General features: G+C 40.3%; 1 protein-coding gene and 1 long non-coding RNA gene across 4 annotated transcripts in view; one reads left to right on the forward strand and one right to left on the reverse strand.

Annotated features, from left to right (window-relative positions):
- The first annotated feature begins 2,769 nt into the window (after positions 1-2,769).
- KANSL1 (KAT8 regulatory NSL complex subunit 1) overlaps positions 2,770-16,234 on the forward strand; it is a 185,743-nt gene continuing 172,278 nt past the window's right edge. For 2 of the 3 annotated variants that reach the window (XM_072781281.1, XM_072781284.1), the window contains exons 1-2: positions 2,770-2,830; positions 4,443-4,576. The gene's annotated coding sequence lies outside the window, so the exon portion shown is untranslated. Of the gene's footprint in view, positions 2,831-3,270; positions 3,634-4,442; positions 4,577-16,234 lie in introns of those variants that run through there. The other variant, XM_072781283.1, reaches the window with a different exon arrangement.
- The window catches only part of LOC140607028 (uncharacterized), a 28,706-nt gene continuing 16,093 nt past the window's right edge, over positions 3,622-16,234 (reverse strand). The window contains exon 2 of the long non-coding RNA XR_012009200.1: positions 3,622-5,657. This is a non-coding gene — a long non-coding RNA (uncharacterized lncRNA). The remainder of the gene's footprint in view (positions 5,658-16,234) is intronic.

Raw genomic sequence — 16,234 nt, forward strand, 5'->3', positions numbered from 1 at the left:
ATTTCTTTATATATCTAGCAATGAAACTGCTGGAATAGGGTATGCCTATCTTAAATTTTCTTAGATTATATGAATCTTCCAAAGTGGCTGTACTAGTTTACATTCTCACTAGCAGTGTACGAGGATTGCTGGTCTTTATTTATTGGTTTGTAGAAAGTCTTTAGGATACAGAATTATGGAAATTAACCCTTTGTAATATGAATTGCCAAAATATTTTTCTGAATTTACAATCCTTTTAAGAAAGCACTGATGTTTTTTCCCCATTAGAAGAACAAAAATGTAACTGGCAGAAGTGGAGTGTTCTAATTTTGAGGCATTAAATGAGAAACAAGTGCTCTGGGTTAGCCCCTTTTTGCTTTTTATTTGCTATTACATATGTCATTAATACAAATAATCTTACGACAAATTTTCATGAAATAACCTGGATTACAAGATGCAAAATATAATAATAATAATAAGAAGAAGAATAGTTAAAAATTGAGTGTTCAGCCTGTGTCAGGTACTATTTTACATCTATTATATGTATTAACTAATTTAATCCTCATAAAACCGTAGGAAGTAGGTACTATTTTTCCTCTCATTTTGCAGATGTGTGAAATATGAAGCTGGATTAAGATATTTTCTAAGGCTGATTTAAGCAGAGAAAATATTTTTTCTTAGCTGATAAAGAGTTTTTTAAAAAATATTTTATTTATTTATTTTAGAGATAGAGTGACAGCATGCACAAGTGGAGTTGAGGGATGAAAAACCTCAAGGAGACCCTGAACTGAACGTAGAGCCTGATGCTGTTGAATCCCGTGATCCTGGGATCATGACTTGAGCTGAAGGCAGAGACTTAACTGACTGAACCACTCAGGCACCCTAGGGTATTGTTTTTTAACCTGTGATCCACAGGTTAAGAAGTTTATGAACTTAGATCAGGAAAAGTAATATGCCTTTATTTGTGTTAAGGTCTAATGAAAATTAGCATCACCTTCAATTCCGAGTAGAGAAAATAAACTAAGTAGTATTAGCAGTAACTGATCTTGCCAGTAATAGAAATCATAATTTCCTGTTATATGAAAGTTGTTGCAACTATCTTGAGATACTATTTCTGTTCATCTACTACCTCAAAATTATGGTGGTGATTAGGCCTGCCATTAGATCTTATTATTAAATATAAAACACATATATTACTATATCACACTTTTTTTTAAAAAAAAGATTTTACTTATCTATTCATGAGAGACACAAAGAGAGACAGAGACATAGGCAGAGGGAGAAGCAGGCTCCCTGCTAGGAGCTTGATGTGGGACTCAATCCCAGGACCCGGAAATTATGACCTGAGCCAAAGGCAGATGCTTTAACCATTGAGCCACCCAGGTGCCTCACTATATCACACTTCTAAAAATATTTTGAAAATTGTGTTTTAATATAATTGGTTTCCTTTGAATTTGTAGGTATGTTTCTTATACATTTAAAATACTCTTAGAAGGGGTCCATACACTTCATCAGAGTGCCGAAAGGATCCATGGTTTCAAAATGTTAAGAACTCTGCTTTATGGGTATTTCCTTGGCTTTCCTTCTTCTTGAATGAGCCTAAAGAGGGTCCCTGAGGTGACCCTCAGGGCCCCTGAGGTTCTCCCAGTTTTATTAGTCTATTTTTCCAGATATTCCTCCCTCCCTTAATTTTCATGCTTCTTCAACATGTAGTGTTTTTCTTACCTAACTGACACTCTTTCTGTTTCTTTTCATCTTCCTGACTGTGACCATGGGTGTGTTTTTACACTTCTATGGGGAGTTTATCCTCTAGCGCGACGACCACTGTATTAAGGCGAGAACTGGAAATCTGCCTTAGTCCAGATTGCTCACTCTCTCCCCAATTCCATAACCCCAGCTGCCTCTGGGACACCTCCACTTGCTTTTGTCACTGATATCTGGAAGGAACATATTAAAAACTAAAATTACTCCCCACATCTGTATGTTGTCCCACTTTGTCTGGGTGACCTTTGCCGGGATGGCTCCTGGTTTTGTGGCCTTAGAATTATTTAAAAGTATAAATCAATTAATTACACCCCCCCCCCCAAAAAAAAACCCCAAAAAACAAAACAAAACCCTGGAATCTTTGTGAATGGTACAAAAATCAAAAGATACAAAAGGATGTGTCCGGAAAGGCAAGTCTTTCTCCCATCTGGTCTCCTAGGCACTCAGTTCCCCCTCCCAGAAGGAAACCACTGTTACTAGTTCTTAGAGTGATTTGTGATTCTTCTTATTTTTGCCTTTATCTCAAGTCGTTCCCTGTCTGTAAGATGAGTGCCCTTTCCTCTCCAGGCCCTTGTGACCATAGATGTTTGACTTTATGTATAAGTATTGGCATGTGTATATTTTATGCACAAACATAAAATCTCCCCCTGTGGCCTTCCGGCCTCGAGTTTTCATCGCGTCGCTTCCTGGATGAGGAACCTACAGGGGTGAGGGGCCGGGGTTGGGGGTGATGGAGAAGAGGATCTACAGGGCACTGAGGTAGGGGGCTTGGAGTGGCCGACTGGTGGGAAGCTCTGCCAGGGCTCCTATTTCCTCTATTTCTCCCGCCTCGGGCCCCCTTCCCGTCCTCTTGTCCAAATGTCTCTCGTTTCCAAGAGCCGAGACAGAGACAGAGACAGCGAGATACACAGAGACTGAGACGCCGAGGCACCAGCATCCCTCTCCCCCCTCTGTCCCGCCCCAGCGCCCTGACGGACAGCCGCCCTCAGCCAATGGCGCTCACGATGTGCCCCGGAAGGGCCAATGGGAGACAGAGGAGGGCGGAAGATTCCCCGCCCCCACTTCTAGGCTTGGTTGAGCCGTGCAGGTAGGTCCGGGGCCGGGGGAGCCGCCGTTGGCACTGGTGCCCGGGGGGGTGGGGGCACGAGTCAGTAGGGGTGATGGTGGGGAAGGGGAGGCGGCCCCAACTGCGGGAGCCCGAGGGGGCGGCCCGGCCGGGAGGCGGGGGGCCGGAGGGCCCGGGGAGCGGGCGCCGCCGAGGGCCCTGGAAGCGGCTGGGCTGGGGGAGAGGGGACGCGTGTGCGGGGCACCGGGACCCCCGCCCCGCGCCCACCCGCAGGCCTGGGCCGCGGGCTGCGGGCCGAGGGGCCGGGGGGCCCGGCTGCCCCGGGGGCGGGCCGGCGCCGGGCCCGGGGCCGGGGGCGCCTGGCAGAGCCCGGGGCGCCAGGCCGAGCCGAGGTGGGACGGACCGACGCGGGGAGGAAGGGAAGCTGCATCCCGCGGGCCGCCCCTCCTGAAGCCCGCCGGGGCAACGGCCGCAGGCGCCCCTGCCTGGAGCCCACTCCCCCGCTCGCCCCGTCCTAACAATGAGGATGGGGCCGAAGGAGTCGCCCCACTGCGGGAAGGTGGGGGGGTAGGTTTGGGACTAGGGTCCGAGGCGGGGGGAGGGGTGGGAACTCGGGCTCTCCCCTTTCTCTTCCCTCCTTGGCTTTTGCGGTGGGGATCGTGGAGGGGCTATTACATCTCCTGAGACTTGGGTCAAGAGTCAAACTCCTCCCCGTCCCCCCCCCCCCGACCCCCTCAAAAAATCCGATGAACGGTAAGGAAAGTGATGCCAAGTCTTCGAAGCAGAAGTGACAAGCGCATAGCAAGAACAAATGCACATCAGAGGTTTTTATTTTTAATTTTTCTTAAAAATAAGGGTATTATAGTCTTTGATTTTTTTTCAAAATTTATTTTACGGGGCGGGGTGTGTGTGTGTGTGTGTGTGTGTGTGCTGTTATTTTTGTCCCTACTCGGGCAAGCCTCCATTTTAAGCGAAGCAGTAACTGGTTAAGCTGGAATTTTCAATCAGGCCTAGGACTTGAACAAGGATCCTACAAGAGGTCATTTAATCGATCCTCCTTCCTCCACGCAAACTTGCCTCCCTCCCAAACTCAAAATTAAGTTGTTTGGTCTGCTTTTAAAGATCTCTAGGAAAGAAGGGTCTTTTATTTGCTTGTAGCATATCAGGCAAGACGGGATTTCTTTTTCATGTAGAATGAGCTCTGAAACTTAAATGCAATAAAATTTAGGACAATCAGAATAATCAGGTTTTAATTTGTTAAATAAAATTAAATGTGGCAAGGGTCTTTTTAGATGGTCAATTAACAAATCACTTTTTAAGAGTGTTTTTAAAGTACCCTGGATAATCATTTTTAAATGATTTTTGGGATTTTGGTTTTCTGACTCTTTGATAAGCAATTTTATATTATCTAAAATATGTGTTACATATTTAATCCACATTTTATGTAAAATATATTTCTACATGTATATGGAGATATACATTATACACATCTGCCCTTTTCTAAGGGGACTATGATCTTTATATCTCTTTAGGATGGTGATGCAAACAGTACTTTGAATTTCTGTCCCAATAGCTTGAAATATTCAGTTATTCTTGATTAGTTTTCAGTCTCATTGAAAGTCCTCTCTTTCAGATACCTTCTTGAAACAAAATTTTCCTACCTGCTCATACCTGGTGACTGAAGGATTGCTGATTCTCTTCTTGCTCATCTCTGAGTATTGTCTGAACTCTTCTGACACTATGAATGCTTTTTGGATGCCTCTCAAGGTAGGATGTATTATTTTTTTAAATTCAAGTCCTTATTTTATTTTCTTCTTTAGAATTGAGTATATCTGAATCCTTGAATTTGCAATTCTTCAACCGTCTTACCTGAGACTCCTTCCCCCTCCGAAATGATTGTGGTGTCTGCTTCCAGGACTGATTGGTTACTCCTTTCTTTGTATTGCTACTGCTGTTGATTATTGGTGTTAAAGTATTAATGAAGTTCTTGAATTAACTTCTATTATAATAATGTGTTTACTTTTTAACTTTAAACGATGACAGCTCACATAGTTGTAAAATTCTGTTGCCGTCTCAGTGGGATGGATTGGCAATCAGACATCCAGGTCCACTTTCAAGCAGGTACTTTAGAGTCATAGGTACTAGGGTGTGCCCCACTCTTGCAAATCTGTAGCTGATTCATGTGTTACAGAAGATGTGTCATTAACCATTTGTTTACTCCGAAACTTCATATAGTAGATTAGAACATTCTAAGACCTGTTGGTTTCTGTGTGCAACTCTGTCGGAGAATCCTCCTGCTGCCCCCTAGGCCTTTACAATCGAATTTACACTATTTTTCTCAACAGGTAACATTTTGTGCCAAGTTTAATCTCACAGGATAAACTTCTGGGGCAGTGTGGACAGATGATCTTTAGATGGAAAAAGCCCTCATTGATATGATGGTCCTCCAGTCTTTTGCTTCCTTCCAATCTCTTGTACAGAGGTGGCCAAAGGACTTTCCATTAGGACTAAACAGAGGGTAAAGTTTTACCAAGTGGCAAGGTTGCCTTCCTTTGGAGCTAGATACTATTGTAGTTAAGACTGTTGTGTGGTAGTCTGTTCTTTGGAATTCCAAGTTAATGCAGTGGATAAATCAGAGAATAATACATTATAGGTAACATAAATATGAATTTGTGGGGAATCTTTAGGTAAATGTAGACTGAATTCTCATCTTCATTTATGTTCCAGCTGCTATTGTTGGATAATGAGTGCTTTTACTAGTATAAAGGAAGCCAAAGTGACAGTTCCCAGCCATTCTCCTTATAGAATTGGAGGGGTTGCATGGGGAATCCAGTCAGAAGTCCTGAACCTAAAAAAAAAAAAAAAAAGAAGTCCTGAACCTGTACGAATCAAAGGACCTTGTAGAAGAGTATTTCTTTTCGGTCCCAAGTGTTTAGTGCCAGGAACTGGTGGTCCTTGTTATCTTTAGGAAGTAGGCAAAGGGATATCGATACTAGTTTTCTAGAAACCTAAGGAGATTGAGACCAGTATATTGGCTTTTATTTTATAGTCACCTTAGTTTTAACTAATGTGTTAGGCGCGTAGAGGCCTGCTTTTTAACATATATATGATGTTTAAGATTTTAACTCTAAATCTCTGAATCAGGAATGTTATAGTATAGTTGCACAGTAACCCCCAGAGTTGTATGAAAGGCTTCTGGCATGTCAGGAAAAAAGAACAGTTCCATACTATGTGAGTTACCTACTTAAGAATTTAGTTATGTGGCTGCCATAATTTTATGTTCCCCATCAATCCTTTGATCACTGGAAGACCTCTTTTGAGTCTAAACAAATTTTTTATTTGCTGGCATTTATTTAAATTCCTTTTATTACTTAAAAAAAAAACACCTTGAAACTTGTGTTGGAGACCTTTTGGGAAGAGGATAACCTTGAATTTAAAGGATGGAAAATAAAAAGGGAGAGAAAACTTTATTCTCTTTTTCATTGGGAATACCCTGAAGATGTTCCTGAGATGTATTTTCAGATTACAGCTGCTTATTTTTAAGTTAAAAAAAAAAAAAAAAAGGTTAACTAAAATGTATACTTTGGAGCCAAAATGTGCATTTTTTTTTTTTTTATAGCTCTTACTCTTTGTTTCTGATTCTTATTTCAGAATGAACTCTAGTTTTGTCAGGCATTACTTCCATATTAGACCTGAGTATGTGCTTGTTTCCATGCGTATAGAAAATAGCGCCATTACGCACCCTTTTCACAAACCAAAGTACCAATGGAAAGATAAATAACAAAGGCAAAAGAACTCCAAACAAAAACTCCTCAATTTAAGGCATTGTTGTTAAATTAGAAATTCCCATGGTGCTTACTTACCCCTTTCTCTCTGTATATCAGGGATCTACGGCTTTTTCATTGCTAGCCATGACTAAGCACTATCGATAACGTTTGATGTTCTTAGGTCCAGTTGTCAGGGCTGGGCATGGGTGAGATGGAAGAGGAACAGGAAGGGGGAGGAGAAGAAATGGGCGAGTTGGAGAAAAGAGCAAAGAGAAGATGAGGTAGCAGAGAGAAGAGATAATATGGGCTTTGACATGTGGTCTGGTGCTACCAGCACTTTTTTCATGTAGCATTACAGCCTACTGGTACCTTGTATGCTAGATTGAACTATGATGGAAGTAAGTGAAAAAGTATTTTTGACAAAAGGACAGAATTAAAATATAAGTCAATATGATACGGAAAGGTTTCCAAGATACATAGTTAAGTGAAAAGAAAGCAAGATGTAGAATAGTGTGTATGGTATGTTACCCTTTATGTTTTTTTGCAGGGGGCGGGGAGCGGGAAAGGAGAAAAGACAGTTTGTATTGGCTTGGTATATATGCATTAAAAACTTTAGAGGAATAAACAAAATGGTTTTTGTAACCATTGGTTACCTGTTAAGTCTAGGAACTGGGTGGGTAGAGGACAGAGTGGGAAAGAGACTTCTCACTGTATTAAATTTTTTATACTTTGATATTTGTATCAAAATTTAAAAACTTTAATACAAAAATTTAAAAACCCTTAAAAAAACAGTACTTCAGTCTTTACATCTCTTCTCCAATGTCTGGAAGTCAAGAGAAGTAGTCAGGGCTACAACTAGAGAGAGGCGATAACCCTTGAACAGTAGCTGAAGGGATACATAGACAAAGTTACTGTCACCTGGACACACATTCTCCTGAGATCTTGAAGAATTTTGAATTTATAGATGTGTATTTCTAGTATTGAATTGGAAGGTCAGGCATTTAAAAATTTTACTTGCTCTTAAAGTTTTAGAAAAACGATTTTCATTGTTTAGTCTCTCATATTAGCAATTAGATACATTATCACGTTCTTAGTTGTGTGATCTTGGGCAATTTCTTAATCTCTCTGAGATTCAGAGTCATCCTTTGTATTGGAAAGAATATTAACATTTACTTCACAGGATTGTTGTGTATATTATAGCTGTAAGGGACATGGTATCTGGCTTAGTGAACTACTGTAGTTATTACAATAATTACTATTAATGATAGTTCCTTACATCCTGGTGGTAAGAGTGGGGGCTCTGGCTGATGTTGGGCAAATTCCTTAACCTCCTAGAGCCTTGGTGTCCTCATCTGTAAAAAGGGCATAATTATAGTACCTAGATCTCAGAGTGGACTTCGGAAGAACTAAATGAGTTTGTTGCTGCAAAACACTTGGAATAACACTTGGTATGTGCTTAGTAAACACGAGCTACTAATTCTCTTCCTGACATATTTGCTGGGGCTGCCATAACAAAGTGCCACAAATAGAGTGGCTTACGAACAGAAATGTATTGTGTCTCCATTCTGGAGGCTAGAAGTCTGAGGGCAGGGACATGCTCCCTCTGAAGGTGCTAGGGCAGGATCTGTTCAGGCCTCTCTGCTAACTTCTGATAGTTCCTTGGCTTGTGGCCACATGACTTCGGTCTTTATTTTGTAGAGTTCTCCCTGTGTGCGTGTCTTTGTGTTTAAAATTTCTACTTTTGGGCAGCCCCGGTGGCCCAGCAGTTTAGTGCCACCTTCAGCCCAGGGTGTGATCCTGGAGACGCGGGATCGAGTCCCACGTCAGGCTCCCTGCATGGAGCCTGCTTCTCCTGCCTCTCTCTCTCTCTCTCTCTCTCTCTCTCTCTGTCATGAATAAATAAATAAAATCTTTATAAAAATTTTTTCTTCTTTTTCAAAGGACAAACGATACTGGGTTCGGGCCCACCCCAGTGATCTCATTTTAACTTGATTACTTCTGTAAAGACCCTATCTCCAGTTTTGCTGTACTGCGCATTAGGAGTCCAAAATATCCTTTTGGGAACACAATTCAACCCATAACATCCAGTAGCCTTGTCAGCTTCACAGACTTATAAGCTCAACATGGGTGGCAGACCCTCAACACCTGTACATAGGAAATGAAAATTTTGGTGCAAATTGGTAATGTGATATAAAGAAATAGATTATTTCCTTAAACTTTTAATGGATTTATCTTTATTATGTATAGATTTTTTTGTAACCAGTGAAATTTTAGATTTATATAAAATCAAAACTTTACAAAGTTCGATTCTTCTTTTTTTTAAAGGTATCAGTAAAATTCTGATTTGAAAAATTAAGATCAAATTTACAGTCTGGCTCTCCATGTCTCGTCCTTGAAAAAAATGATATAACCGTGGGATTTCCTTAATGTTTACGAATTAGGCCCGGTTGTCTGTCTCTAGGAGTTTGGGACCTATGGTTACCCAGTGAGGAATTAACACCCCTTCCCTTTGTGTTTTATATGCCATCAGATGCCAAATTTGAAGAAGCTGGCAGGGTTATCCTCTAACATTTGGCATCAAACTGTCCTTTTTGGGGTAGACAGAATGGGTCACTCCAGAAATAGTAAGACCTTGAGGAAGTTCTCCTATGGCTTGCACGGATTTGGTCAGCCCTCTGCTTCCATTCCCTTCCTGTTTGCCATTAGGGTAAAGTTCAAACTTTTTAAGGTAGAATATAGACCTCTGATGATCTAGCAGCTGCTGACCTTTCGGTTTTGTTTTTAAGCCTTACCTTTCACCACTGGCCTGAATGATCCTTTCTTTGATGATTTCCTTCTCCTGAAACTTCTCATGTTAAGACTTAAACAGTTAGCATTTAGGTCAAAGTTTTTCTAAAGGTATTACATGTTTCTCTGCCTCCTTAAAGAAAGCACCCCACACAAAATTTTATCTTTTAATAATAATACAAAGTTATTAAAGATCCTCACTGTTCCTAGCAATTACTGTACTGGGCTGAAATATAATTGCCTTTAGAGACCATAAAATATACCTTATAAATGGACTAGTATGTATGTATTATATATACTTGGGTTATTTTTTTAAATTAAATTTATTTTAAGTAATCTCTGTACCCAATATGGGGTTCAAACTTATGACCCTGAGATCACAAATCACGTGCTCTTCTGACTGAGCCAGTGGGGCATCCCACTCTTGGGTTATTCTTTATATTCTTTTGTCTTTTACCATCTATTTTCATGATCTGCCTTAGTGTCAGGCAGTTAAGTGTTCTTATCCCAGCCTCCAGCAGCTCTCCCCTCCCCTCTATTTTAATGCTTTCGTTCCATAGTAGGCTAAGATACCAGCAAAATAAGCTTATATAAATTATTTGTCAAGGAAAAGTAAATGGATCTTTAGCGATAGCTGGAGAGACCTTTCTATGGATGGAATACAAGAAGAATGACAATCTTCTGGCAGTCTGATGCAAAATGATACGGTTTTGCTTGTGTGCATTTTATGGAGAGGAAGGGTGCATTGACTTCATCAGATTTTTAAGTGGTCTGGGACTGTTCTAGATAAATGCATGTTATGAAATTGCTTTGTGAGTTGTCATCAGAGATCAGTTCCTAAATTCCTTCTAGCTCCCTACCCTGAAGTGAAGGAGTTCACAGTGTTGGGTAATTGTTTGCTCTATGGGAGGAAGGGCGATTCAGCTAGGTCAGAGAGAGCGCTAACCAGGTGGAGGCAGAGCACCAGAGGTAGGGGCTGGTGTTGGGGAGAGAAGTCAGTTTGAGGGTAGGAGAGCGGTGCTAGGTTTTGTTGGCTGGTTTGCTCCACAGAACAAAGGGAGTAGCCATAGTAATTGTGGAAGCTCAGAGAATAAATTCAGGTACTTGATTTGAAGAAATTGAAAAATATTTTTTTAAGTTATCTTTTTTATTCTGAACAGTCTAGTAATTTAAGTATTTGCTAGGTTTTTTTTCTTCTTTAAAAATCATCTTGTGAAATATTTGCAACCTAGATCATGATATGGTAAGTGAGATAGCCAGATGAAAGTGAAAACAGGGATAGAGAAATCAAATAAAAAAATTCATTAATGTTCTAATTCTAAAAGCGTCTTATTATGGGGGCTTCTTTGGAAGTTAAACAGCTGCCCTGATTATAAAGGAAATTGCCCTTCCCCCAGTGACTTTGCCTCTTGGGTCAGAGAGCACACAAAGCCTGTCCGGAAAGAAGACCTCTTGGGCCAATCCCTGTGCCTCTCTTTGCCTCTTCCCATGCTAGACCCAGCCCTCTGGCCTCTTGAGCTATTTTCTTCCTCCTGTAGGGACCTCTGGCTGTCAGTTGTCTATTCCCAACCAGTTTTCAACCTCCCATTCCCTGTTAGCTCTTGTCCTTCAGCTTATAAAGATACTCAAGTCTCTTTCACTTTTTAAGAATATAGAACCCAGCTCTACAGCCATTGGTTGGTAGCTTACATGTACCCTCACAGATTCATTCCTATTGCCCCTATCTTCTGAGGCTTCCTCATAGTGTCTCATGCTATGGACCATCCCCCCTGGCTGTGGTGGTGGTGGACCCTCCTGGCCTCATGTCTTCATTTCTGAAATGCAGTGTAGAAGAGTGACAGAGAACATGTACTCTGGATCCAGAATCCTAGATTTGGATTTCAGCTCTGCCACTTAATGTGTGACCTCTGGAAAATAATTTAACGTCTCTGTGCCTCAGTTACTTTCTTTAAAAAATGGGGAACATAATAAAATAGCACCTCCCTCAGAGGACTGTTGTAAGGAAGAAATGAATTGATATATGAAAAAGTACATGGAAGGGTGCTTGGCACACAGTAAAATACAGATGATGTAAATGCAGGCTCTTTCTGTTTTCTTTGCAGTCTTTTTTTCTTTTTTCACATCACTGTGTGTCTTACCTTGGCCCTCTCTCCTCTTAACCTATGCATTTCCTGGGGGACATCTTAGAGAAGTTTATGTTTCACTCTCCATCCTTATACTGATGATTTGCACATATGTTTTTCCCAGCTCTATATGGTCTTATCATCTTTGATCCCGTATACACCACTGTCTCCTGGACATCTTCATTTGGGTGTCCCATGTTCATTTCAAAATGACCTAGTCAGCTACTTCCCCAAGTCAGCCTCTTCCCATCTTTATGTCCCTGTTAGTGGAACATTCACCCAACCAGTGACTCAAGTCAGAATTCCTTCTTATGGCACAATGGTCACCATGTTCTTGAGATCCCAATTTATAATGTTAACTTAGTCATACCTTTGTCTGCATGACTCTGTCACTTCCAATCATTCTACTTGACTGCCTTCTGTCTTCCATGTTGCTGCCAAAGTGATCCTTATAAAATGTCAATCTCATCATCTGATCATATACCTCCACCCCTTGGTTCCCCCTGGCTTACTGGGTTTTCAAGGTAGAATTCAAATGCTTTTGTGAAGCATTCAGGCCTTGGTGATCTGGCAGGAGCATCCTGCCCTCAACGGTACTGAACTGCTGGCAGTTCCTTCTGTACACCTGATTGCTCCTTTGCCCCTGGGCCTTCACACAAGCAGTTGCTTCTGTTTAAAATGAAACAGATATGAAAGCCTAGATCTTAAATAACAGTGATGATAAGAGTAACAGCAATCGTAGTTGATACGGAGAGCTTCCCATGTATGCATGCATTGTCTTTGGGTGTGTGTGCACGCACCTGGCACTTCTGTTGTACAGTAATTACAGGTTTGCTACTCTCCCCCATCTAGTCTCCATGTCCTTTGAGAGTAGAGGTTGTGTCTTGTCTTTTATCATCACTGCTTGCCATGTGATAGCACTAAGTGAATGTGTGTTGAATGAATGGGTCTAAGGACGACATTGCCCAATCTGTGAAGTACATCTTTAGGAGGGTATCAGTGGAAAAGCTGAGTTAGTTACATCCATTCACCAGTCCTGCCTTACCCTTTGGAACTATAGGACTCAACCCGTTCAGTGTGAACAACTGTGTAGCTTGGAATAAGGATTACAAGAAAGTTTTTGATTTGTTTTTGTTTTAAATTTCCACTGCATGATAAAGGGCATAGGTGTTCTTGTTTTCTTAGTTTTACTTTGAAAAAGAGGCCAATTTGCTGACAACCCGGTGTTACCTGGTAGCTAGAATGTTTTCACATTATTAGAATAAAGTATATGAATGAATATTATTGAATATTATTTAGGCTTATGATCCAACTAGGTAGTAGATTGGCAATCAACTGATTAAAAGTTTAGATTTCTTTTTTAGTGATCAGATGTCCTCTCCCTCCTTTTTCATAACTGTTCTATTGCGTGTAGACACATGCTGTTTTACCTTTTATCACTGTATATAAATTGTGTTTTTAGCAACAACCCAGAATATGGACATGCTTAAACAGTTGACTCTTGAACAATGCAGAGGGTTAGGAGTGCCAACCCTGTGCAGTCAAAAATCCACATGTAACTTTTGACTTCCTACAACTTAACTATGCATAGCCTACTGTTGACCAGAAGCCTTACTGATAACATGAACAGTCGATTAACATGTAATTTCTATGTTACGTATATTCCATATATTTTTAAAGATTATATTTATTTATTCATGAGAGACCCAGAGAGAGGGAGAGGCAGAGACATAGGCAGAGGGAGAAGCAGGCTCCACACAGGGAGCCCGATGTGGGACTAGGTCCCAGGACTCCAGGATCACGGCCTGAGCCGAAGGCAGGTGCTAAACCGCTGAGCCACCCAGGCATCCCCCATATTGTATTCTTACAATAAAGTAAGCTAGAGAAAAGAAAATGATATTAAGAAATCCTAAGGAAGAAAAAATTACTTTACAAGACTGTACTATATTTATCGATACTGTCAGTTTACACTGTCTCTTTGTAGGTGAATCATGTGTCTGTGAAAATCTACATCAATATTGTCTTTTATGACACAAAACACAGTAGATGTTATGTATATTATACTAACACTAGACATTAGAAATGAAAAGATCATGTACAGTTCGTGTTTGTATAAATTTTAATAAATTTTAATTTTTTATAATAGATTTGTGTATATTTTATTGTAGTGATAAAATAGACTAGTATCTACATACATTTTGCACATTCATGATTTACTTAATGTTTTCTTCATTTTTTGGATGTTTCTAGACTATGCGGTTCATCTGCCAGTTTTTTCCAATTGTTGCAAATCTCCAAAATTTTTTCCAGTATATTTATTGAAAATCTGTGTATAAGTGGTTTAGCGCACTTCAAACCCTTGTTCAAGGGTCAGCTGTCATTGTTGGCCTGTGGTTTATTTTTATCTAGGTTTTAATCATACAGTAATTTTTGGCCAGCAGGGGGAGCTGAAGCCACTGATACGTGACTACATAAGGTTTTTCAAACTTCATTACAGCCCCCCAAAAATAAGAAAAGCCTTACTGACAAAGAACTAATCAAAGTTCAAAAGGAAGAAATACAACTGTTAAGAGGCATATGAGAAACATTTTTATCCTGATAAGTAATCAAAGGAATGCAGATTATCACAGTATACTCTTTTAAAAAAATTTTTTTTTTTTTTTGAGTAAACTCTACCCCCAATGTGGGCTTCGAACTCATGACCCCAAGACCAAGAGTCACAAGCACTACAGACTGAGCCAGCCAGGTGCCCCATAGAGTATTTTTTTAAATCTATCAAACTGGCAATTGTACTATGCTTCAAAGGTAGTAAGTGGGTAGACTCTACAACTGCTAGTTGAAGTGTGTATTGGGCCCAGTTTTTCTGGAAGATATTTTGGCAACATATATCAAAAAACCTAACGATGTCCTTTAACTTAGTTTTTTCCATTTTTAGGAATTAATCTTTAGGGGGAGAAAAATAGAGACATATAGAGATTTGTGAGCAAAGATATTCATCAGCATTATATATACTAGTGAGACTTGAGAATAAATTTGTTTAAGGACCCCAGAATAGATTTAATATACGTAAATTTATGCACTCCTTGAGTATTCTTTACCCTACATACCTCATGATGATAACATATTCCACACATTTCTATCTGTTGTGGAAAAAAAGCCTACCTTTTCAAGTTTAAAAGCCTAATATAGTGTATCAAGGTGTGGTGAATAAATTAGTATTTTTGCCATATTGATATACTTTCTGATTTTGATCATAGTGCCCTTTGGCTTTCATGTTTCTCAGTTGAAGATGATGATTTTAAAATGTAATCTCTGAGGGACACCTGGGTTGTTCAGTGGTTGAGTGTCTGCTTTTGGCTCAGAGTGTGATCCTGGGGTCTAGGGATTGAGTCTCACAACAGGCTCCCTGCATGGAGCCTGCTTCTCCCTCTGCCTGTGTCTTTGCCTCGCTCTCTGTGTCTCTCATGAATAAATAAAATCTTTAAAAAAAAATGTAATCTCTGGTGAAACCTCCTTCAGCCTCTTAGTCATTCCATTTACATTTCTTTGGATCCTTGTCAGCATTGCTTGTTTTTTTGGATTTATGGTAACCAGTCCGAACTACATTTCAGATACAGCTAAATCATGATTGGTTAGAAGGATAGGAAAATATATTCTATTTATAGTCTTTTCCTTGTTGTTGTTAATAGAATTTCCAACCACCCCTCACCCCCACCTTTGCACAAGTTATCAGTGTCTTTAGAGGAACATTCTATAATTGTTCAAAAAAAATTTTTTTTTTTACCAGAAGCCATGAATTCTTTGGGTACAATGTAGGTTTTTTCTTTTCTTTTCTTTTTTTAAATATTATTTATTTATTTATTCATGAAAGACACCGAGAGAGAGAGAGAGAGAGAGAGAGAGAGAGAGAGAGGCAAAGACACAGAGGGAGAAGCAGGCCCCATGCAGGGAGCCCAACATGGGACTCAATCCCAGGTCTCATGTGATAGCACTAAGTGAATGTGTGTTGAAGGCTGCGCTAAACCGCTGAGCCACCCGGGCTGCCACACAACATAGGTTTTTTCCTGTAGATGCTTCACTTACTATTTATCCATGCTGTGATACCTGCCATTTTCGTGTCTGCAGTATGTTGGCTTTCTCTAGTTCACTGGGCTCTTAGAGCCTAGTTAGGTCTGATGGTTAGAAAGCTTGACCTTATGTTGAGTTGAAATATGCCCCTCTGCAATTCCCTCTTTGGGCCTCATTTTGTCTACAAAGCAACTGCCTAGACCAACTCTAGTTTCTCTTCTGCTGGACAGATCTTTTAGAAATTTAGACAACTTTCATGCATGCCAAAATATTCTTTAAGCTGAAAATGAATCCTTAGTTTTTACAAATGTTTCTCATTTGGTACACTTTTTAAAAAATCTATAATATATATATTTTAAGATTTTATTTATTCATGAGAGACACAGAGAGAGGCAGAGACACAGGCAGAGGGAGAAGCAGGCCCCATGCGGGGAGCCCGATGTGGGACTTGATCCTGGTTCTCTAGGATCAGGCCCTGGGCAGAAGGCAGACGCTCAACTGCTGAGCCACCCAGGCGACCCTCATTTAGTACACTTAAAAATCCTTTCCAACTCTCAGTTCCCTTATTTTTCCAGCTCTGTATTATTTCATTATCAGGAAGCTCATCATTCCATTGCAAAATGGGGAATTTTCTATACGTCTTAATATAATTTATTCAGGGCAGCCCTTCTTCATCTGGG

This window comes from Canis lupus, chromosome 16 (assembly GCF_048164855.1).
Source record: "Canis lupus baileyi chromosome 16, mCanLup2.hap1, whole genome shotgun sequence".
In the NCBI taxonomy this organism is placed as follows: domain Eukaryota; kingdom Metazoa; phylum Chordata; class Mammalia; order Carnivora; family Canidae; genus Canis; species Canis lupus.